Genomic DNA, 25,803 nt, shown 5'->3' on the forward strand with positions numbered 1-25,803 from the left:
CTTCACCAAAACATCCTCTACAAGTCCATGAGCTTGTTTTCTTAAGTTGTCTGCCATCTCTAATGAGATTCTTGCAGCTTGCACCTCAAAAGATCCCTAGCTTCTCCATTACAGAGAGAGGCATGTGGTTTACACTTGACCCTAAGTCACACAGAGCCTTCTTGAAGGTCATGGTGCCTATGGTACAAGGTATTGAAAACTTCCCAGGATCTTGTCTCTTTTGAGGTAATTTCTGCCTAGACAAGTCATCTAGTTCTTTGGTGAGCAAAGGAGGTTCATTCTCCCAAGTCTCATTTCCAAATAACTTGTCATTTAGCTTCATGATTGCTCCAAGGTATTTAGGAACTTGCTCTTCAGTGACATACTCATCCTCTTCAGAGGAAGAATACTCAACAGAGCTCATGAAAGGCAGAAGTAAGTCCAATGGAGTCTCTATGGTCTCATTTTGAGCCTCAGATTCCCATGGTTCCTCATTGGGGAACTCAATGGAGGTCAGTGCACGCCCATTGAGGTCTTCCTCAGTGGCGTTCACTTCCTCTCCTTCCTCTCCAAATTCGGCCATGTTGATGCCTTGCACTCTCCTTTTGGATTTCTTCTGTGTTGCTTGGGAGAGTACTAGGAGGGAGTTCAGTAACTTTCTTGCTCACTGTCCACTTGTGCCTCCAAATTCCTAATGGAGGACCTTATTTCAGTCATGAAACTTTGAGTGGTTTTGATTAGATCAGAGACCATAGTTGCTAAGTTAGAGGGGTTCTGCTTAGAATTCTCTGTCTGTTGCTGAGAAGATGATGGAAAAGGCTTGCCATTGCTAAACCTATTTCTTCCACCATTATTGTTGTTAAAACCTTGTTGAGGTCTTTCTTGATTCTTCCATGAGAAATTTGGGTGATTTCTCCATGAAGAATTATAGGTGTTTCCATAGGGTTCTCCTAGGTAATTCACCTCTTCCATTGAAGGGTTCTCAGGATCATAGGCTTCTTCTTCAGATGAAGCATCCTTAGTACTGCTTGGTGCATTTTGCATTCCAGACAGACTTTGAGAAATCAAATTGACTTGTTGAGTCAATATCTTGTTCTGAGCCAAATGGCATTCAGAGCATCAATCTCAAGAACTCCTTTCTTCTGATTAGTCCCATTGTTCACAGGATTCCTTTCAGAAGTGTACATGAATTGGTTATTTGCAACCATTTCAATTAGCTCTTGAGCTTCTGTAGGCGTCTTCTTCAGATGAAGAGATCCTCCAGCAGAGCTATCCAAAGACATCTTGGATAGTTCAGAAAGACCATCATAGAAAATACCTATGATGCTCCATTCAGAAAGCATGTCAGAAGGACATTTTATGATCAATTGTTTGTATCTTTCCCAAGCTTCATAGAGGGATTCTCCATCCTTCTGTCTGAAGGTTTGGACTTCCACTCTAAGCTTACTCAATTTTTGAGGTGGAAAGAACTTTGCCAAGAAGGCATTGACTAGCTTTTCCCATGAGTCCAGGCTTTCTTTAGGTTGTGAGTCCAACCATGTCCTAGCTCTGTCTCTTACAGCAAAAGGGAATAGCATAAGTCTGTAGACCTCATGGTCTACCCCATTAGTCTTGACAGTGTCACAGATTTGCAAGAATTCAGCTAAAAACTGATGAGGATCTTCCAATGGAAGTCCATGGAACTTGCAATTCTGTTGCATTAGAGAAACTAATTGAGGCTTAAGCTCAAAGTTGTTTGCTCCAATGGCAGGAGAGATGCTTCTCCCATAGAAGTCGGAGTAGGTGCAGTAAAGTCACCCAGCACCTTCCTTGCATTGTTTGCATTGTTGTTGTTTTCGGCTGCCATAGGTTCTTCTTCTTTGAAGATTTCTGTTAGGTCCTCTATAGAGAATTGTGCCTTAGCTTCTCTTAGCTTTCGCTTCAAGGTCCTTTCAGGTTCAGGGTCAGCTTCAACAAGAATGCCTTTGTCTCTGCTCCTGCTCATATGAAAGAGAAGAGAACAATAAAATGTGGAATCCTCTATGTCACAGTATAGAGATTCCTTGAGGTGTCAGAAGAACAGAAAAATAGAAGAAAGAGGTAGAAGAATTCGAACTTAATCAGATAGAGTTCGAATTGTGCATTGAGAAGGAGTGGTACTCCATAAATAAAAGGATGTGGGAAGAGAGGAGGGGCTTTTTTGAAAATTAAGTTAAAGAGATTGAAAACATTTTGAAAAACACTAATTAATTTTCGAAAATAAGAGTGGGAAAGAAATCAAGTGATTTTTGAAAAAGATTTTGAAATTAGAAATCAAAAAGATTTGATTGAAAACTATTTTGAAAAAGATGAGGTTAAGAAGATATGATTGATTTAAAAAAATGTGATTGAGAAGATATGATTTGAAAACAATTTTAAAAAAAAAGATTTGATTTTAAAAAATGATGACTTGCCTAACAAGAAAAGATATGATTCAAACATTAAACCTTTCTCAACAGAAAAGGCAACATACTTGAAATGTTCAATCAAATCATTAATTGATAGCAAGTATCTTTAAAAAAGGAAAGAAATTGATTTTGAAAACATTTGATTGAAAAGATATGATTTGAAAAAGATTTGATTTTGAAAAAATTTGAAAACTTGAAAAAAAATTGATTTGAAAACAAAATCCTCCCCCTTGTGCCATCTTGGCGTTAAACGCCCAGAATGGTGCACATTCTGGCGTTTAACGCCCAAAATGCTAACTTTTTGGGCGTTAAACGCCCAACCAGGTACCCTGGCTGGCGTTTAAACGCCAGTCTGTCCTTCTTCACTGGGTGTTTTGAACGCCCAGCTTTTTCTGTGTAATTCCTCTGCTGCATGTTCTGAATCTTCAGTTCCCTGTACTATTGACTTGAAAATAGAACCAAGATCAAATAAACAATACATGCAAGACACCAAACTTAAAATTAGACACTAGACTCAAACAAGAAACATAAAATCTTTTTGGTTTTTTTATGGTTTTGTAATTTTTTTTTTGTGTTTTTTTTTTCGAAAATTAAGTGAAAAGAAAACAAAGGTATCAAAGTTCTTAATGAGAATTCCAGGAATCATGCAATGTTAGTCTAAAGCTTTAGTCTAAAGGAATTAGACATGGCTAGCCAAGCTTCAGCAGGACATTGCATTCAAGAGCTAAATTGATGAAGATCAATCAGCTTTGGTGATGATAAGAACATCACCTTGAAACACTAGAATTCATTCTTAAGAACTCTGAAAAAAAAATACCTAATCTAAGCAACAAGATGAACCGTTAGTTGTCCATACTCGAACAATCCCCGGCAACGGCGCCAAAAACTTGGTGTGCGAAATTGTGATCACTAATTTTCACAACTCAAATAATCCCTAGTAATGGCCCCAAGAACTTGGTGCTCAATACCATGGCATAAACACAACTTTGCACAACTAACCAGCAAGTGCACTGGGTCGTCCAAGTAATAAACCTTACGCGAGTAAGGGTCGATCCCACGGAGATTGTTGGTATGAAGCAAGCTATGGTCACCTTGTAAATCTTAGTCAGGCAGACTCAAATGGGTATAGTGATATACGAATAAAGCATAAAGATAAAGATAGAGGTACTTATGTAATTCATTGGTAGGAACTTCAGATAAGCGTATGAAGATGCCTTCCCTTCCGTCTCTCTCTGCTTTCCTACTGTCTTCATCCAATCCTTCTTACTCCTTTCCATGGCAAGCTTGTGTAGGGTTTCACCGTTGTCAGTGGCTACCTCCCATCCTCTCAGTGAAAATGTTCCTATGCTCTGTCACAGCATATGGCTAATCAGCTGTCGGTTCTCGGTCAGGCCGGAATAGAATCCAGTGATTCTTTTGCGTCTGTCACTAACGCCCCGCCTGCTAGGAGTTTGAAGCACGTCACAGTCATTCAATCATTGAATCCTACTCAGAATACCATAGACAAGGTTTAGACCTTCCGGATTCTCTTGAATGCCGCCAGCAGTTCTCGCCTATACCACGAAGACTCTGATTTCACGGAATGGCTGGCTCGTTTGTCAGGCGAGCACTCGGTTGTCAGGCGATCAACCATGCATCGTGTATCAGGAATCCAAGAGATAAACACTAGAGCCTTATTTGCTTGTAGAACAGAAGTGGTTGTCAGTCACTTTGTTCATGAGTGAGAATGATGATGAGTGTCACGGATCACCACATTCATCAAGTTGAAGAACAAGTGATATATTGGACAAAGAACAAGCGGAATTGAATAGAAGAACAATAGTAATTGCATTAATACTCGAGGTACAGCAGAGCTCCACACCTTAATCTATGGTGTGTAGAAACTCCACCGTTGAAAATACATAAGAACAAGGTCTAGGCATGGCCGAATGGCCAGCCTCCCAAAGTGAGTTCAATCATAAAAACATGATCAAAAAGGCTCTTAATACAATAGTAAAAGGTCCTACTTATAGAAAACTAGTAGCCTAGGGTGTATAGAGATGAGTAAATAACATAAAAATCCACTTCCGGGCCCACTTGGTGTGTGCTTGGGCTGAGCAATGAAGCATTTTCGTGTAGAGACTCTCCTTGGAGTTAAACGCCAGCTTTTATGCCAGTTTGGGCGTTTAACTCCCATTTAGGTGCCAGTTCCGGCGTTTAACGCTGGAATTTCTGAGGGTGACTTTGAACGCCGGTTTGGGCCATCAAATCTTGGGCAAAGTATGGACTATCATATATTGCTGGAAAGCCCAGAATGTCTACTTTCCAACGCCGTTGAGAGCGCGCCAATTGGGCTTCTGTAGCTCCAGAAAATCCACTTCGAGTGCAGGGAGGTCAGAATCCAACAGCATCTGCAGTCCTTTTCAGTCTCTGAATCAGATTTTTGCTCAGGTCCCTCAATTTCAGCCAGAAAATACCTGAAATCACAGAAAAATACACAAACTCATAGTAAAGTCCAGAAAAGTGAATTTTAACTAAAAACTATTGAAAATATACTAAGAACTCAACTAAAACTACTAAAAACATACTAAAAACAATGCCAAAAAGGGTACAAATTATCCGCTCATCAATTGCCAAGGAGATTAATGAATGCATTGATTGAGGAGGAGATGAAAATGAATTTGTTCAAGAGAATGCAACATCTCCTAAGCCTAATGAACTCCCATTTCTAATCTTACCCATTCTCTTTAATTTCTGCCATTTACTTTTATGAGGATTTCCCCATTCCCATTTAAGATTCTGCAATTTACTTTCTGCCATTTACATTCAGCTCTTTATTTCTAGCATTTACTTTTTCTGCTATTTACTTTTCCGCAATTTAATTTTCTGCAAATCTCAAATCAAATTCTGGTTTGCTCGACTAGAACATTCCTCTAATTAAAGTTGTTTGATCAATCAATCTCTGTGGGATTCGACCTCACTCTATAGTGAGTTTTTACTTAACGACAATTCGGTACACTTGCCGAAGGAAATTTGTTACGAGACAAATTTTCCGTGCATCACAAAGTCAAACAAAGCCCCCACAGTCAAACTCTAAGTTTGGTGTTGGGAGTCCACAACCAAACTCTAAGTTTGGTGTTGAACCCCCACATTCAAACTCTAAGTTTGGTGTTGGGAGGTCCCAACAATGCTCTGAATACCTGTGAGGCTCCATGAGAGCTCACTGTCAAGCTATTGACATTAAAGGAGCGCTTATTGGGAGGCAACCCAATTTTTATTTATTTATATTTTTCCTATTGTTATTATATGTCTTCATAGGTTCATGATCATGCAAAGTCACAAAAACAACTGCAAAAATTGAAGAAAAATCAAAAATAGCATTAAACACAGCACACCCTGGAGGAGGAAGTCACTGACGTTTAAACGCCAGTAAGGAGCACAGAGCTGGCGTTTAACTCCAGAAAGAAGCATCAGACTGGCGTTAAACGCCATAAACTAGTATGGAAGTGGCATTCAACGCCAGAAACATGCTGCAGATTGGCGTTGAACGCCCAAAATAAGTATGGAAGTGGCGTTTAACGCCAGAAACATCCTGCAGTATGGCATTAAACGCCAGGATTGCATGCAGAGGGCGCTTTACATGCCTAATTGGTGTAGGGATGATAAATTCTTGACACCTCAGGATCTGTGGATTCCACAGGATTACCTCAGGATCTATGGACCCCACAGGATCCCCACCTACCTCAACTCACCTTTTCTCTTCTTCACACAATCCAAAAACACTCTTCCCCAAACATCATTCACCAATCACCTCAATTACTCTTCCCCATCACCTCCTCACCACTGACATCCATCCTCTCTTCCCCATAAACCCCACCTACCTTCAAATTCAAAATCTCTTTACCACCCAAACCCACCCTATATGACCGAAACCCACACCTATCTCCCTCTCCTCCATATCTTCTTCTTCTTCTTCTACTCTTTCTTCTTTTGCTCGAGAGCGACTAACATTCTAAGTTTGGTGTGGTAAAAGCATAGCTTTTTTTGTTTTCCATAACCATTTATGGCACCTAAGGCTGGAGAAACCTCTAAAAAGAGGAAAGGGAAGGCAAAAGCTTCCACCTCCGAGTAATGGGAGATGGAGAGATTCATCTCAAGGGTCCATAGCTCAGTAATAGAGCATTTGACTGCACATCAAGAGATCCCACTCATGGACCTCATAAAAAAATCCCTGAGATACCTCAAGGGATAAATTTTCCTCCACACAACTATTGGGAGTAACTAAGGATAGGAGCACCAAAATCACTAGGGATCAAGCAACAGAGGCAAGGAAGAGACATAGAGGAGCTCAAAGAGCACCATTGGTTCTTCAAGAGGAAGACGCCACCCTCACTAAGGTGGACTCATTCCTTAATCTCCTTGCTATTATTTTTCTATTTTTCGATTTTTATGCTTCATGTTTATCTATGTTTTGTGTATTTACTACATGATCATTAGTGTCTATGTCTTAAGGCTGTGAATAATTCCATGAATCCTTCACCTTTCTTAAATGAAAAATGTTTTTAATACAAAAGAACAAGAAGTACATGAGTTTCGAATTTATCCTTGAAATTAGTTTAATTATATTGATGTGGTGACAATACTTTTTGTTTTCTGAATGAATGCTTGAACAGTGCATATTTTTTATCTTGTTGTTTATGAATGTTAAAATTGTTGGCTCTTGAAAGAATGATGAAAAAGAGAAATGTTATTGATGATCTGAAAAATCATAAAATTGATTCTTGAAGCAAGACAAAGCAGTGAATAAAAAGCTTGCGAAAAAAAAATGGCGAAAAAAATTATAAAAGAAAAAGAAAAAAAAGGCAAGTAAAAAAAGCCAGTAGCCCTTAAAACCAAAAGACAAGGGTAAAAAGGATCCAAGGCTTTGAGCATCAATGGATAGGAGGGCCCACGGAAATGAAATCCAGGCCTAAGCGGCTAAATCAAGCTGTCCCTAACCATGTGCTTGTGGCATGCAGGTCCAAGTGAAAAGCTTGAGACTGAGTGGTTAAAGTCATGATCCAAAGCAAAAAGAGTGTGCTTAAGAGCTCTAGATACCTCTAACTGGGGACTTTAGCAAAGTTGAGTCACAATCTGAAAAGGTTCACCCAGTCATGTGTCTGTGGCATTTATGTATCCGGTGGTAATACTGGAAAACAAAGTACTTAGGGCCACGGCCAAGACTCAAAAAGTAGATGTGTTCAAGAATCAACATACTAAACTAGGAGAATCAATAACACTATCTGAACTCTAAGTTCCTATAGATGCCAATCATTCTAAACTTCAAAGGATAAAGTGAGATGCCAAAACTGTTCAGAAGCATAAAGCTACTAGTCCCGCTCATCTAATTAGAACTATGCTTCATTGATGTTTTGGGATTTATATTATATTCTCATCTTTTTATCCTATTTGATTTTCAAGTTGCATGGGGACAAGCAACAATTTAAGTTTGGTGTTGTGATGAGCGGATAATTTATACGCTTTTTGGCATTGTTTTTAGGTAGTTTTTAGTAGGATCTAGCTACTTTTACGGATGTTTTTATTAGTTTTTATGCAAAATTCATATTTCTGGACTTTACTATGAGTTTGTGTGTTTTTTTGTGATTTCAGGTATTTTCTGGCTGAAATTGAGGGATCTGAGCAAAGATCTGATTCAGGCTGACAAAGGATTACTGATGTTATTGGATTCTGACCTCCCTGCACTCGAAATAGATTTTCTGGAGCTATAAAACTCTAAATGGCGCACTCTCAATTTTGTTGGAAAGTAGACATCCAGAGCTTTCCAGCAATATATAATAGTCCATACTTCATTCGAGTTTAGACGACGCAAACTGGCGTTCAACGCCAGTTTCATGCTGCATTCTAGAGTAAAACACCAGAAACATGCATGTCACGAACCAGAGTTAAACGCCAAACAGATGTTACAACTTGGCATTTAACTCCAAGAGAAGCCTCTGCACGTGTAAAGCTCAAGCTCAGCCCAAGCACACATTAAAGTGGGCCCGGAAGTGGATTTCTGCACTTAGACTTATTTCTGTAAACCCTAGTAACTAGTTTAGTATAAATAGAACCTTTTACTATTGTATTTACATCTTTTGATCACCTTTTGATCTCTTGATCACATTTTGGGGGCTGCCCATTCGGCCATGCCCGGACCACCATCACTTATGTATTTTCAACGGTGAAGTTTCTACACACCATAGATTAAGGTGTAGAGCTCTGCTGTACCTCGAGAATTAATGCAGTTACTATTATTCTTTTATTCAATTCAAGCTTATTTTTATTCTAAGATATCATTCGTACTTCAACCTGATGGATGTGATGATCCGTGACACTCATCGTCATCCGTCCTTATGAACGGGTGCCTGACAACCACCTCCGTTCTACAAGCAAGAGCGAGAATGTGTATCTCTTGGATTCCTGATGCACGACGCATGGTTGCCCTCGCCTGACAATCGAGCCTTCCATTCCGTGAGATCAGAGTCTTCATGGTATAAGCTAGAACCCATTGGCAGCATTCTTGAGAATCCGGAAAGTCTAAACCTTGTCTGTGGTATTTTGAGTAGGATTCAAGGATTGAATGACTGTGATGAGCTTCAAACTCGCGAGTGTGGGGCGTAGTACAGACGTAAAAGGATCAATGGATCCTATTCTGACATGATCAAGAACCAACAGCTGATTAGCCATGTGGGAAACCGTAGAGGACCATTTTCACTGAGAGGATGGGAAGTAGCCATTGACAACGGTGACACCCTACATACAGCTTGCCATGGAAAGGAGTAAGAATGATTGGATGAAGCAGTAAGAAAGCAAAGATTCAGAAGGAACACAGCATCTTCATGCACTTATCTGAAATTCCCACCAATGAATTATATAAGTATCTCTATCTTTATTTTATACTTTATTTATTTTTATATTCGAAAACCATTATAACCATTTGAATCCGCCTGGCTGAGATCTACAAGATGACCATAGCTTGCTTCATACCAACAATCTCTGTGGGATCGACCCTTACTCACGTAAGGTTTATTACTTGGACGACCCAGTACACTTGCTGGTTAGTGATGCGAAGTTGTGTAGAAAGTGCTGAGATTATAGATGCGCATACCAAGTTGAATGCCATTGTTAGAGATCACAATTTCGTGCACCATCACTAACATTGGAGATGGCAATCACCACCACGTTAATGGTCACGTTAATGTAATTAACGTGAGGCACTAACATGGGAAGGAGGGGCGTTTGAAGCTTTAGTGACAAAGGTAAGTGTCACTAACGCTCTCGAAGCATAGGCATGCCCACATTAAGGGCCACGTTAGTTACACTAACGTGGATCACTAACGTGAGAAAAAGAGGCAAAGAGCAACGTTATTGGAAAAGGTGAATGCCAATAACGTTTGCGAAGGACCAAGAGGCAACGTTAGTGGTCACGTTAGTGCCACTAACATTGAAGTTAACGTGGATAATTTTGGTTGGAACGTTAGTGAAAAAGGTGATCGTCACTAACGTTCTCGAACCCATATTTTCACTTAACGTTAACACCACTAATGTTCTAACTAACGTCCACCCATGCCTAACTCACACTTTTTCTGCAAGCAAAGCTGAGCCCACTGAATATTGTAACTGCTTCAACTGAAGATCAAAGGCCCATATCCATGACTTGAAGAACTGACTAGAAGATCAAGAAAAATAGTATATATAGGAATAGTTTTGAACTAGAGAGGAGCTTGGCATTTTGGAGAACTACACTCTGTATATTTACTTTTCTGCACTTTCTAGTTTGTGGGAGAATGTACTCTTCTCTACCATTTTCCATTTCCAGAGCTATGAATAACTAAACCCCCTTTCATTGGGTTACGGAGCTCTGTTGTAATTTGATGGATCAATTATAGTTTTCATTCTTCTTCCTCTTTCTTTTCTCTTGGTTTACTAGAAAGCTTTCGATCTTAATTCAATTGGTTAGTTTTCTTGGAAAAGAAACTCTCCATAATTGGATCTCCTTTGAGCCTTGGAAAAGGGACGAGGAGATCATGCTAGAAATGCTTTCTCATGTTGGACCAAATTGGGGTTTAGACGGATATAGTGACATATAATCCTCCCAACACTTTGATTTGGAAATACATGTGGTATAATCAGTGACCATACTTCATCTCTTCCCATGAGCAATTAAATTAAGGAGTTGGGCAATTGTTCATGCTTAGAGAGATTGGGTTGCCAAAGAATTAGGATCCAATCACCTAAGATTGCCAAGGAGATAAATGAATGCATTGATTGAGGAAGAGATGAGAATGAACTTGATCCAGAAAATGCAACATCTCCTAAGCCTAATGAATCCCCCATTTCTGATCTTACCCATTCTCTTTACTTTCTGCCATTTATCTTTATGTTCATATCCCCAAATCCCCATTTAAGATTCTGCACTTTACTTCCTACAATTTACTTTTCCGCCATTTAATTTTCTGCAACTCTCAACTCAATTTCTACTTAGCTCAACTAGCACATTCTTCCAACTAAAGTTGCTCGACCAATCAATCCCTGTGGGATTCGACCTCACTCAATTGTGAGTTTTTACTTGACGACAATTCGGTATACTTGACGAAGTGAAATTTGTTGAGAGACAAGTTTTCGTGCATCAGCGTGCCACTTGGTATCGAAGAAGTGGCATGCCAGCTCAATCATCCTACTTTGGCGTGCCTCTTGAACATCTAGGCGTGGCACGCCAAGCTCTAGGACCATGGCAAATGAAGGGCGTGACATGCCAGTCTCATGGCGTGGCACACTGGTAGTGTTTTCCAGAGGAGGAATTAAAGGGCCAGTGAACTCAGGCGTGCTACTTAGGAGATGAGGCGTGGCATGCAAGCAAGAAGATGAAGCAAATGAAGGGCGTGACACTCCAGTCTCATAGCGTGGCACGATGGTAGTATTCTCCAGAGAGGAAGAAGATGGGCCAGTGAACTCAGGCGTGCCACTTGGGAGATGAGGCGTGGCATGCCAGCAAGAGGGTGAAGCTTTAAGAAGGGCGTGGCACGCCAGACCCTTGGCGTGCAACGCTGGTACAAATTTCCAGAAGCATGGAAATAAGGAAGATGACCTTGGGCGTGCCACTTGGTGTCGAAGGCGTGGCACGCCAGGTTACTTGTCCATTTAAAATATCCTGGGCGTGCCACTTTGTCTCGAAGGCATGGCACGCCAGGGGTTAAACAGAGGACAGCGTGCCACTTGAATGGAGAGGCGTGGCATGCCAAACTAGAAACAGAGGGGGCGTGACACGCCAGAGAAACACCAGTCACACGCCAGCTGGAAGATCACGTTTGTTGAGTTTCTTTTCCCTCCAAATTGTAATTTTCTTTTTACTTTTGTAATTTTCCTTTATTTTCTAGATCTAGGAGTAATATAAATACCTTTGGAAGTATTGGAAAAGGGGTTAGCAAGTCACATAGTTTAGTTTTGGGATTTCACTTTTTACTTTTCACGCTTCATCTCTTCCATCTCTTGTACTTTCTCTCTGAGCTATAAGTAGCTAAATTCCCTCTAATTGAGAGAGGGAGCTCTATTGTACTTGATGGATTAATGATAGTGAATTTCTTCTTCTCTTCATCTTCTCTTTGATTTGCTAGAAAAAATTTTGATCTTCATGCTTAGTGTTCAATTAACTTGGAAAAGAGATTGAATGCAAAATGGGTTTCATGGGAACCTTGGAAAAGGAAACAAGAAACCATGCTAGAAATCCCCTCTCACACCTGAGTAGAATCTAGGTTTTGGTTTTTGGATATGGTGACATACAATCCTCCCTCTACTTGGACCTATGATGATGTGTGGTATAATCAGGGACCAAGCATATCTCTCTTCATGAGTAATTAGACCAAGAAATTGGCTATTGATCAAGATCTGAGAGATTGAGTCACCAAGGGATTGGGGCTCAATCAATCATGATTGCCAAGAGGTCAATGAGTTACATGATTGAAGAGGATATGAGCTGGATTTAATCCAAAGAGACAGTATCTCCTGATCTCAATGAATTCCCCCATTCTTATCTTTCCCATTCTTTTATAGCTTTATTTACATTCTGCAAAATCCCATTCCCCTTTACATTCCTGTTATTTCCATTTCTGCACTGTATTACTTTCTTTTATTCCTTTGCCATTTATGTTTCTGTCATTTATAATTTTGCACTTACAACTTATTCTGTTGAGCTTGACTAATTCACCAATTGATTAAAATTGCTCAAATATACCAATCTCTGTGGATACGATCCCACTCCTCTGTGGGTTAATACTTGACGATAATTTTGGTGCACTTGCCAAGAGCGGATTCATCAATATTATTGGGAAAGGGTAGTAAATTCCGTCCATCACGGCTCTAAGCTCATCAACTTGATTGGTGGAAGATGAAGAGGTTTGGTTGGATTGTTGTCTATGGTGTGGTGCTTGGTATTTGGTGTAGTTGTTTTGGTTTTGGTTGTGGTGATTTTGGTTGGCTTGGTGGTGGTTGTTATGGTGGTATTGAGATGAAGATTGGTTGTTATTGTAATGAGAAGAAGAGTTGTTCCATCTTTGGTTTTGATTGCTCCCTTGTGCATTATCCCTCCACCCTTGATTTTGATTACTACCATGAGAGTAGTTGTTTTGGCCTTGAGAAGGATAGGGCGGAAGGTTGTTGTAATTCACATTGGCTACGATAAGGGCATGCTCCTCTTGAATTTGATGACATTGATTGGTGTAATGTGTGGTGCTAGAGCACAAACCACAAATTCTAGGAGGGACTTCATGTTGAGCAACTAGGGTTGGGGCTTGGATGGCTTGGATGGAGTAGTATTCCTTTTGATCTTTTTGTTTTTACGTGAGGATAGTGGTCATATCCCCAAGCACTTTGGTCAAGCTTACTTCGGATGGTGATGGTTCTACGACACCCTTGAGAGGATTACTTCTCCCTCCGTCTTGTTTTTTGAAAGGGAGCCACCACTAGAAGCAGTGAGCAATCTTCTATCTTCCACACAAAGACCTAAGGTGAAGTAACTAATGAGCAAGTGAGTGTTCAATCCATGATATGGAGAAGATTCCAATAACCTCTTGAACCGAGTCTAATACTCATACAAACTCTCTTGGTCCTTTTGCATTATACCCGAGATTTCCTTCCGGACGTAGTCGGTCTTCTCCGGTGGGAAGAATTTATCTAGAAACTTTCTTCTCAAGAAATCCCAATTGGTCACAATCTCATCTGGTAGCGAATAAAACCATGTCTTTGCTTTCCCTTCAAGAGAGAAATGAAAGGAAAAATCCATAATAGCCATCTCATCGGCTCCATGCCTTTGAGCCGTAGAAAAAGCAACTTGAAAATCTCTTAGATGTTGGATAGGGTCTTAACCCAGCAACCCATGATACTTAGGAAGTAGATGTATCAAACTACTCTTCAACTCAAAGTTTAGATCAAGGTTGGGATACCTTGCTTGCAAAGGTTGAAGTATGATATCCGGAGCCCCTTGCTCATGCAAAGTGATCTGTCGTGGCTCTGCCATGTATGGTTCACCTGTGGGATGCAAAGATGTGTTAGTAGTGCCAATAGAAGAATATGAAGTAGCGGACTCCAAGTCACTCTCGGTACCGTCTAGTGATTCGATATGTTCCTCAAGAAAGGCCGACGTACTAGCCGTATAGTCCAACTGCCGTCTAGCTTGCCGAGTGTGTAACAAAGTTCTTTCAATCTCAGGGTCAAACTCGGCTAAGCTAGAATTCAGTTGAGACCGAGTCATCAAACTTGGGAGTCATAGCACACATACAAAAGAAATCTAAACTATAGCTAAGTGTTGAAAGAAAGTAAACTCTCTACAATATTCACATATTCATATAACCAATATCAAAGTATATGTTGCAACCATTCTTCGGCAACGGCGCCAAAAATTTGATGGCACGGATACCATCGGTAAGGAATTTCACAAGATTTTTGTGTTGTAAGTATAGCCCTCAACCGACAAATAATCCGCGAATCAAATTTTGAAGGAATTGGTTGTCACAAGTTCAACCCCAATAAAAGTAACCGAAGTATTCAAACCCCGGACTGTCTCATAATGAATGGGCAAACATGTGCATTAACATTGGTTAGAATTCCGGGGTTGCAAGTCATGAGCAAGAAATTAAACTAGGAATCTTAACAAGCAGGTAATCTTGAAATGCGAGAAACTAATTCAAATAACTAAAGCAAGAAGTGAGCAATTCCAAACTAATAAGATAACATCCAATATAATTCTACTCTAAAACTAAACAAATAACTATAAATAAAACAAAGCAATTGGGATTTTTTTTTTTGCGTTTTCAAATACGAATGATAAAAGCAACTCTTGGCTAGACATGGGAATTGGGGTCACTATCCTTGTCTAATAAACATATCTTGACAATTATGAGGAACCAAACTCATTAAGTCTACTTCTATACTTGAAGTATATTAAATGGTTTAGTCAACATCAACCCATAAGGTCCAACCTAACTACTAATTGACTTAGTAGTAGACTAGTGTCAATGGTTATCAAATCGACCACTAAGGGCTCCCAAATCATCAAATCCATTAGACCCAATGACTCAAGTTTACCTGATTCCCTTAGCCTAGGCCAAGAGTAAAGAGAACTACTCCATAATCAAGGGAAACATTTCATCAAACACATGGTAAGCATTACTAAAAGACATGTTTAAATTGCAATTAAATTGAAATTAACAAGTACCCACTAACAATTATCAATATACAATCACTCAAACACACAATTAATCATGAAAATCATCAATGTAACATTAACAATTCAAGATTCACAAGATTCATGGAATGGGTATAAAATGACAATTGGCAAGAAAACATAAAACTAAAACAAGATCTAAACAAAATTATACTAAGGAATACAAATTAAGCAATTAAAACTAGTAATTAACAATATCCAATTCAGAATTCACAAGGGAAGATCAAATCAAAGCTAGGTCTAGAGAGGAACAAGGGTTTCTCCCTCTAGAAGAACAAAAACCAAAAACTAGCTAAAATCTGTGTCTTAGTGTGAATGAATGATCCCCTCCTTTTCCCCTAGCATCCTTGGGTCATTTTCCATGCAGAACCAGCTTGAATTTGGGCCTCTTGAGCCTCAGAAATCACCAGGCATAATTTCCTTTAATGAGGTCACGTGCAGCTTGTCGCGCGTATGCACCATGCGTGCGTGCGCACCGATTGATTTTGTGATCCACGCGTGCGCGCCATGTACGCGTGCGCTTCGGTGTAGATTTCTCTAATCCACGTGGATACGCCGATCTTTATGTTCATTCCTCTTGTGCATGCTAAAGTTCCCAAAATCCAAATCTTTATGTTCATTCCTCTTGTGCATGCTTCTTTTCTCTCTTCTAGGCCATTCTTGCCCTATAAATTCTGAAATCACTCAGCAAAAATATCACTACATCGAATGGTAATAGAAGAGGATCAAAATATAGCAATTTTAAGGCAAAAGAAGCATATTTTCCATCATGAAGCAATATTAGGAAAAGAACACAAAACCATGTAATTCTTGTGAATAAGTGTGAAAAATATTGACAAAACCCGCAAATTCTACACAATATAAACCACAAAATTGGGGTTTATCAAAAGCTAAGCCCAGTGAAGACTGTAACTACTTCAACTAAAGATCAAAGGCCCATATCCAAGACTTGCAGAGTTGATAGAAGATCAGAGGAGTAGTATACATAGGAGTAGTTTTGAACTAGAAAGGCAAACGAAAATTGGGATCTAGAGGATCCAAGAAATTGTAAATACTCTGTATATTTACTTTCTCTGCAAATTCTAGTTTACTTTACAATGCACTCTTCATTTTTGCTTTCCATTTACAGAGCTATGAACAACTAAATCCCTTTTCATTGTATTAGGAATTTCTGTTGTAATTTGATGGATCAATTGTTGTTTTCATTCTTCTTCCTCTTTCTTTTCTCTTGATTTTACTAGAAAGCTTTCGGTCTTCAATAAATTGGTTAGTTATCTTGGAAAAAAGGCTATCCATAATTGGATCTCCTCGGAACCTTGGAAGAGGAATGAGGAGATCATGCTAGAAATGCTTTCTCATGCTGGACCGAATTGGGGTTCGGATGGATATAGTGACATATAATCCTACCAACACTTTGATTCGGGAATGTATGTGGTTTAATTAGTGATCATACTTCATCTCTTCCCATGAGCAATTAAATCAAGGAATTGGACAATTGTTCAAGCTTAGAGAGATTGGATTTCCAAGGAATTGGGATCCAATCACTTAAGATTGCCAAAGAGATCAATGAATGCATTGATTGAGGAAGAGATGAAGATAAATTTTATCCAGAGAATGCAACATCTCCTAAGCCCAATGAATTCCCCATTTCTGATCTTACCCGTTCTCTTTAATTTCTGCTATTTACTTTGATGCTCATCTCCCCAAATTCTCATTTAAGATTCTGCAATTTATTTTTCCACAATTTATATTCAGCCATTTACTTTTAGCACTTACATTTCTTGTCATTTATCTTTTCCGCCATCTAATTTTCTGCAATTCTCAACTCAACTTTTCTTAGATCAACTAGAACATTCCTCTAATTAAAGGTGCTCGACCAATCAATCCTTGTGGGATTCGACCTCACTCTATTGTGAGTTTTTACTTGACGACAATTCGGTATACTTGCCGAGAGAAATTTCACTACAAGAAAAACACCCATTCAAGTACACTTGAAAAGTGTAGCCAAAAGTGAAAAAAAATGATGCCTTAGGCTACGGCTACGCTTTTTGGGCTATGGCTACGCTTTTTGGGGTGATTCCTATTCGGCCGTTGCCTATTCTCAAAGGCTACGCTTTTCTGCACCAAGGGCTACGCTTTTGGCGTTTGCGAATAGGCTACGCTTTTCAAGTGATGCTGTCCAGGACCAAAGGCTACGCTTTTCAGCTTTCATTTTTCCAGAATAGGCTACGCTTTTCAATGCTACTGCATCACTTATAAAGCGTAGCCACATTGTATACCATAGCTACTTTTTATTAGCGTAGCCTTAGATCCCTCTTTTTTTTTTGTATACTATAGCTACTGTATATAAGTGTAGCCTTAGGTCCCTCATTGTTTTTTTTATTTTCTATATATATATATATATATTCTAATAATTTTTTTTCTAAAACCTAATATTTAGTAATATGATTATATATTACATGTATAATAATTTTGTATTTTTATTTGAATGAATTGAATATTATAAAATAAAAATAAATACATAATTATACTAAATAATTTCTTTAAATAAATACATAATTCTATTCTACGTGTTAGCGTCTTTTTGAGACTGCTGAAAACAATTTGCGAGTCCTTGCTGCCCAAGACAAATAAAAAAGAATTGCTGTATATAATGCTTCCATGACTCTTTGAAGTTCCTTGCTATGAGAAGCCTTCATGTTTCATGAACATTGCATAAAGCAGCTCATTCCATGTATCAGGTACACCATGCAGACACTAGTGGCTGCAATCTTGCCGATGGAGTGCCGCTGTGCTGCCATTCGGACCAAGATAGTAAATTGATGAGTGTCCATCTTTTCTCTGAGCTGTCATCTCTGTTATATTCAATATTTTTAACTTGACAAGTTCAGTGCTGTTTTTGTGTGATGATAGCAATGAATTGCCTATTTTGAATTGTGACCAGTTATCATTAGGCACTAATGACATGTTAAGCTCTGGCAGTGTTTCCAAATGACAACTGCCACCGCTTCTCCAATCTCCACTTCTGTTCATACATTATTGGATAAATATATGTAAAACTTGGAAGGCAAAATATAAATCATAACAATTGTTGCAACAAATTACAAACCTGAAGTGCACGGGTGTATATGTACGAAAGAAAACTTGACTCTTGTTAAGATTTACAGTATCTTGTATCCAATTCAACACTGTCTCCATTGACTTCCTATATGCATCTTCCACCTTCATTTCCATCTTAACTTCCATACCTTGTTGGAAATAATAGCCCCTGAGCAAATATGAAAAGGTTTGTTTATAGGTTTATTTATCGAGATTCCAGAATTAATCCATGTATTAAATGATTCTTAAAAGTTAGCACAACACTGCTACCAGCTCAAACAACTAAACCAAAATAACTGTAAAAATTACAGACAAAAAAATTGTAACTGCCATGCAACCATTTAACCATAAATTCAGCACAATCATCATTTAGCAAGAATTAAATTGATATAATCAAACAGATTTGGGACCCAGCAGCAGCAGTAGCAATTAAATCATTCAAGAGATAACGGCAAAACAACAAAATAGGGCAGAAAAAAAAAGACAACCTAGAAGAAGGTGGAAATTAGGGCAGAACCGAATAGCACAGGACATAATAGCAGCAGGCGGAATCAAAGAAAAGGAATTTGTGAAATAGCAGGCAAACACAGCAGACGCTGGTGGTGCTGGGTGAGCCACCAAATTTTGCTCCTGAAAAGGAAACACAATTATGTCCACTAGCAGGTCTCCATAGGAACAGTTTACTAAGTTCTTAAAAATCATAGGGACGCATCAAAGATCTTATTATTGCTTCATCAAAGGACATATGCTCAGGATCTTAGATTTAACAATTTTTTCTATCTTATATTTACTTAATTTGAATTAATAACTTCAAACTTAACTACTTAAAGCATGCACTACTCAATCATTTTTTCCATGAAATGGAATTTTGTAACTCATCAATATGTTCATATATTTCTCTGTAAATAAGCCCCCATATTAGGCATTCACTTTGGCTTCATTCAAAATTTTAGTTGAACCTCAGATAGAAAAGAGAAATAAAGCTGACAGAAATATACCAAGATAAAGTCTTATTGGATGTTGAAAGATAGTTCACGAGCATACCCAAATTTCTCTTGAGGATGCCACGAACTACACTTGAAGTCTGAAAGGGGAGGGGGGGAAATTAAAAAATCATCCTTGACAAAACATTAAGGTGTATTGACAGGTATTAGTCATCTTAAATTTTTCTCTTTAAACCATACTCACAACCAGCAAAGTATACAAAATTAAAGATGATTTTTTAAATGCAGAGGTTTCATAGTTGTTTCATGCAGGCTACCTTTATCACCTCATCTTTTATGGAAAGACTCATGGAAGTTTACAGCATCATCTGAGAAAAAGTACCTAAAGAAGTCTTCAACCTTTATCTACAGTTTGTAAATTTAAAATTTTAAAATTTCTAATAAATTTACAAGACTAATATTACTAAAGTCAACAAGGGAAAACATGAAAATGAAAAAAAATGGTATTTTTTCTAATAAGAAATACCAGAAAATCAGCTTCTGCAACACCTGTGTATTTTTCTGGGACTGCACAATAGAAAATAAGCTCAGATCAGCAGAGTTTTTGAAAAAATATGATGGATTAATAAAATATATTATAAGTTAAATACAATAGACATTTATTTTATCTTTTTTATAAAAGAATAATTTCAATAAGATTTAAGGAGAAGGATAATATGATAAAAAAGCAAAACAAAGGATTCATCTATAAAGCATGGCTTTTCAAATCCTAAACACAATGGGCATGAAAAATTGATCAATTTTGCTTAGGCAAAGTTTCCTAGGGTTATATATTTAATATTTTTTAACTTCTCAGACCATAAATAAACAGAGAGGTTGGAGAATTTCAAAGACGGGATCAATCAAGTCCGTTTACCAACTTCTATTTGTAAGAAATCCCATTTTAATTTGGTTTCTTTTCTTATCAACAACAGAACCAACTTTCCCACCAATAAAAGTCCTCGACTCATATATATCCACCTGATCGAGAGCAACTAGAAGTAAACATACTAGATAAAATGCATTAGCTAGAATATCCTAATAAATTTAACACCATAATTGTGTTAAGAAACTGACCAAATCACTCCCCTTTGCTTCAAAAATCAAGTTTACCATGTACACCATAACATCCAATTTCAAAATAACATTTTCTTCATTCCATACTGATAAGTCGCTTTGACTTTTCACATATATTCATAAATCAAAGTATCAAAATGACTTATAAAATATGAAATGGAGGAAGTGTGATATTAAAGATTAAAGGAGCTAAACCTCGTGTCCTTGATCCAAGAGTTCCACTGTAATTGACATGCCAGAAAGCCCAGCTCCAATGATGGCAACTTTTAGCTTTGGTCCTCGATAATGTTCTGGCTCCGGCGAAAACAGCCCTTTTGGCGCTGGCAGGAAACCATTTCATTTGTCAAACTTACAGCTCAGCTCAATTACTTAATAACTAAACCTGGTAACATGGCAAACCAGATTCATTCATAAGCTCACACCACTCCCCTATGATATGTGTTGCGTACTCAGGTTTGAGACTTGATTAGGGTCAATAGTGGATGAGAACTCTTAATATTTTGTGTATAACTATGTGTGTAGTATAGGTGTGTGTTGTGATATTATAATACTCAAAATTATAGGCTATCCAATTTATGACAAAAAAAAAAACATAAATAGAAAACTGAAATATAACATGAGTAACATGGTGAATATGCAGCTAGCATACATAGTAATTAAAATATTTAATAATTGGACTTACAATGTTCCAGCGAATTGTGTGCTAAGATAAGCTTGGTCTTCAGGGAAGAACCTGGCAAGGCCAAAGTCTCCAATCTTGGGATGAAACTTATGATCAAGAAGAATGTTGCTTGCTTTGATGTCTCGGTGAACAATTCTTAGATGTGAATCCTTATGAAGGTACTGCAATCCCCTTTCCACGCCTAGAACAATTTGGAACTTAGTGCTCCAATGCAGGAATCGATCAGCATTGTTCCCTGCATGAGGGGAATATTCAAAGTTTCAATTTGCTCTGTTTAACCAATCCTAAGCTCTTGTGGGAATTAAAAAAAGAAGGGATACCATATATGAAGAGGTCCAAACTTCTGTATTCACAATCCTAACCATCCTTCACAATCCAGTATTCACCCACAGGCACAGAAATTCAGCAAAAATTAATGAAATTGAAAGTTCAAACACTCCCCTTCCCTCTCATCCAGTCCAATACAACTTCTAAAATATATTGTTGCCTACAGAGACATCGAAATTAAAATTGAAATGAGAATGAAATGAAAGTTGAAGAAGGAGAGAGAGAGACAGAGGTTAGGAGTACGGACAGGAGCACGGCAAGCCCTAGCTGCGGCGGCGGCTTCAATCGACCCCAAGAGCGACAACAGTGCACGGCGGAACAGCCTCCTCTCTTGCGTCGCATCTTCGTCCTCTCTCCATCTCGTCTGCAAATCGTCTCTCTCTCCCCTCCGGGCTCCCTGCTCCGTGACGGCAATGGCGGCGGCTGCAGCGATGTTGTGGCGGTGACCCCCTCTCACTCTCTATTCTCTAGATCGCGCTCTCTCATCTCCGTCTCCCTCCTCTCCTCCCTCTGGTTCACTCTTTCTCTCGGATCTGGGTGTGTGTGTGTGTGAAAGGGGGCGTGGTGGCAGTGGTGAGTGATGGTGAGAATGAGTGTAAGTGTGTGGGTGTGTTAGGGAAGGGTTTTCAACAATTAATTCGAAGGTGATTTGCGAAGATGAGGGGCGAAACTTTTTTCTGATCAGAAGGCGAAAGTGAGGGTATTCGAAGGTGAGTGTGATTTGGTGATAAAGAAAAGAAAAATTACTAAGTGTTTGGGTGCATTTGGCCTAGATACATTAGGCTACACTTTTAAAGTGCACCTAAAACTTAACAAATAGGCTACCCTTTAAAAGCGTCTCCTTTGATATGAAAAGTGAACCTATAGATATCAACCTACGGCTACACTTTATAAGTGATTTCTATAATACCTAAGGCTACGCTTTTTAAATGATGCCGCATTTGTGTATCCTTTTCTCTTATGAAAAGGCAACACGGAGAAAAGCGTAGCCTATTCTATGAATAGGCTACGCTTTTCAAATGTAGCTTAAAAAAAGGGTGGCTGAATGGGTATTTTTCTTGTAGTGTTTGTAGCGATACAAGTTTTCACGCATCAAGTTTATGGCGCCATTGCCGGGGATTGATTTTGTATCGACAATGAGTAAATTGGAGGATAACTAGATTGGGCAATTTTATTTTGTTTTGTTTATTTTGTTTCTGTTATTTACTTCCAGTATTAGCAATTTTCTTTTATTATTCTCTTTATTTATTTCCTTAGTTATCTACATTTCTGTTCAACTAATCCACTAACTGTTTGATAAATTGCGTCACTCACACTAACAGCAATCTTAACAAAAGTGATTTCTTCACTTTTCTCTTGCTTGTGTGATTTGCTGATTGTATGACAGGTAGAAGAATAGGAGCTTCATCCTCCTTTAAATTTAAACCTGAGAGGACCTTCCTTAGATTAAGGAGGGAAGCAAGAGGGAAGAAGGTTGTTGGTGCAAAGGAGAAAGAGGAAAACTTAGAGATAGACATGGAAGAGAACATGGAGAACCACCATGAGGAGGAGACACATAACCATGCTAGAGAAGGTGTAGCAAACCATGCTGGGCAAGAGAGAAGAGTTCTAGGCTCTTACATTAATCCAAATTCAGGAAATTGTGGAAGTAGCATCCAAAAACCCACCATATATGCCAATAACTTTGAATTGAAACCTCAACTTATTACCCTTATTCATAATAATCGCTCATTTGGAGGAGGCATCCAAGAAGACCGTAATCAACACTTAACCACTTTCCTAAGAATATGTGATACTGTGAAGTTCAATGGTGTTCATCCCGACATATATAGATTGCTCTTGTTCCCATTCTCTCTCAGAGACAAAGCATCTAAATAGCTAGAATCTTTCCCAAGGGAGAGTCTGACAACTTGGGAAGATGTGGTAAACAAGTTCTTGGCAAGATTCTGATGCATGAAAACTTGTCTCTCAACAAATTTTCCTTCGGCAAGTATACCGAATTATCGTCAAGTAAAACTCACTATAGAGTGAGGTCGAATCCCACAAGGATTGATTGGTCAAGCAACTTTAGTTAGAAGAATATGCTAGTTGAGCTAAACAGAATTTAGATTGAGATGCAGAAATTTAAATGACTAGAAAGTAAATAGCAGAAATTAAAGTGCAGAATCTTAAATAGGGAATTGGGGTAATGCTCATAAAAGTAAATGGCAGAAATTAAAGAGAATGGGTAAGATCAGAAATGGGGAGATCATTGGGTTTAGGAGATATTGCAATTCTCCGGATCAAGTTCATTCTCATCTCTTCCTCAATCAATGCATTCGTTGATTTCCTTGGCAATCTTAAGTGATTGAATCCCAATTCCTTGGTAATCCAATCTCTCAAATCTTGATTAATAGCCAATTCCTTGGTCAATTGCTCATGAGAAGAGATGAAGTATGGTCACTGATTATACCACATACATTTCCCAATTCAAGTATTGGTAGGATTATAGTCACATATCCATCCCAATCCAAATTGGTCCAGCATGAGAAAGCAATTCTAGCATGATCTCTTCATTCCTCTTCCAAGGTTCCAAAGAGATCCGATTATGGAGAGTTTCTTTTCCAAGATAACTAACCAATTGAATTAAGATTGAAAGCTTTCTAGTAAAATCAAGAGAAAAGATAGAAGAAGAAGAATGAAAACTAATATTGATCCATCAAATTACAGCAGAGCTCCCTAACCCAATGAAAGGGGTTTAGTTGTTCATAGCTCTAGGAATCAAAAATTGCAGAAAAGAAGAATCCATGCTAGAAGTACAAAAAAGTAAATATGCAGAGAGTAGTTCTCCAAGGTGCAAAAGTCTCTAGCTAGTTCAAAACTACTCCTATATATACTACTCTTCATGATCTTCTAGTGAGTTCTTCAAGTCTTGGATGTGGGCTTTGGACCTTGAGTTGAAGCAATTCTCATCTTTAGTGGGCCCATCTTGAAGAGAAATATGGATTTAGGCTCGGGCACTTAGTGAGATTAATCGTGGAATACATTTCTGGGTGCGAGAACGTTAGTGGCATTCACCTTTTCCATTAACGTTCCACCCTTATATGCCCACGTTATTCTCAACGTTAGAAGTCTTAACGTGACTTCTAACGTTCCTTCTCAATTCTTAGCCAACGTTAATGGGACTCACTTTTCCCATTAACGTTGGCTTGTGCCCCTTTTCACAAACGTTAATGGGAATCACTTTTCCCATTAACGTTGCTTGCCTTTTGCCTCCTACGTTAGGTCTCACGTTAGCTTAGCTAACGTAGCTCTTAACGTGGGCACCTATCACCTTCGAGAGCGTTAGTGACACTCACCTTTGTCACTAACGCTCTAATTGCCTTAAGCCCCTACGTTAGAACCCACGTTAACTAAGTTAACGTGGCTCTTAACGTAGTAATGAAGCCATCTTCCAACGTTAGTGACAAAAGTGAGTGTCACTAACGTTGGTTCTTTGAACCCCACTCCACGTTAACTTTCATGTTAACAATCTTAACGTGAGAGTTAACGTAGGCAATGCAAATGATCCAACGTTAGTGACAAAAGTGAGTGTCACTAACGTTGGCATTGTTGATCCTCATCCATGTTAGAGTTCACGTTAACTTAGTTAACGTGACTCTTAACGTGGGGCATTGCCTAGTTTCCCAACGTTAGTGGTGTTCACTTTTACCACTAACGTTGAGGAGAAACGTTATTGGAGTTCACGTTTCTCATTAACATGGAGTCCTCTTTTTCTTCTACGTTAAGTACCACGTTAACTTAGTTAACGTGGCTCTTAACGTAGGCTATGAATGGCTTCGCAGGCGTTATTGGTGATCACTTTTCTCATTAACATTGCAAGCCAAATGCCATCCCATGTTAGTAGTCACGTTAACTAAGTTAACGTGAATGCTAACGTGATTCTTCCATGCTTCATTTGTCCTAAAATCAAGTAATTAAAGTGCATCAAAGCTCTAGCCAAAATCATGAGATTATGCATCATTAAAATATCATGTAATTCTGGCAAAAAATCTCATGAAATCATGCAAAATTCATAATAGTTGCTTGAATGAAGGTGTAAGTGTATTTTCACCCAAAACTTGCCTTGTTTACTAGGAAAATGCATGAAACTACCCTAAAATAGTAAAGAAAAGGTCAGTGAAACTGGCCTAGATGCCCTGGCATCACAACACCAAACTTAAAGCTTGCTTGTCCCTAAGCAAGTACTGAAGCATAAGAAAAATGAAATAAAAGAACAAGAAGATAAGATGGAAATAGCATTCATGGTTCATGGAGTTTCATGCATAGCAACTTAGGTTCTTTCCTTTTAGGTTTCAAGCCTTTATCAAATCCCTAGTCACTCTTTTGATTGCATCCCTTGAGGCTTCTTTCTTATTGATCCTTCTTTTTTTTTCTTTTCAAAGTTTATTTTTCTTTTTTGCTAGGTGCTTTGTAAGAGGGCGACTTTTTATGATAAGCTTTCAGCCAACACTC

The 25,803-nt window shown here is 38.6% G+C and overlaps 1 non-coding gene across 1 annotated transcript; it reads left to right on the forward strand.

Annotated features, from left to right (window-relative positions):
• Window positions 1-1,316: 1,316 nt before the first annotated feature.
• Window positions 1,317-1,424, forward strand: LOC130937291 (small nucleolar RNA R71). Its single transcript, XR_009068515.1, has one exon. It is a non-coding gene; the product is annotated as a small nucleolar RNA R71 (small nucleolar RNA).
• The last annotated feature ends 24,379 nt before the right edge of the window (window positions 1,425-25,803 follow it).

This window comes from Arachis stenosperma, chromosome 6 (assembly GCF_014773155.1).
Source record: "Arachis stenosperma cultivar V10309 chromosome 6, arast.V10309.gnm1.PFL2, whole genome shotgun sequence".
NCBI lineage: Eukaryota > Viridiplantae > Streptophyta > Magnoliopsida > Fabales > Fabaceae > Arachis > Arachis stenosperma.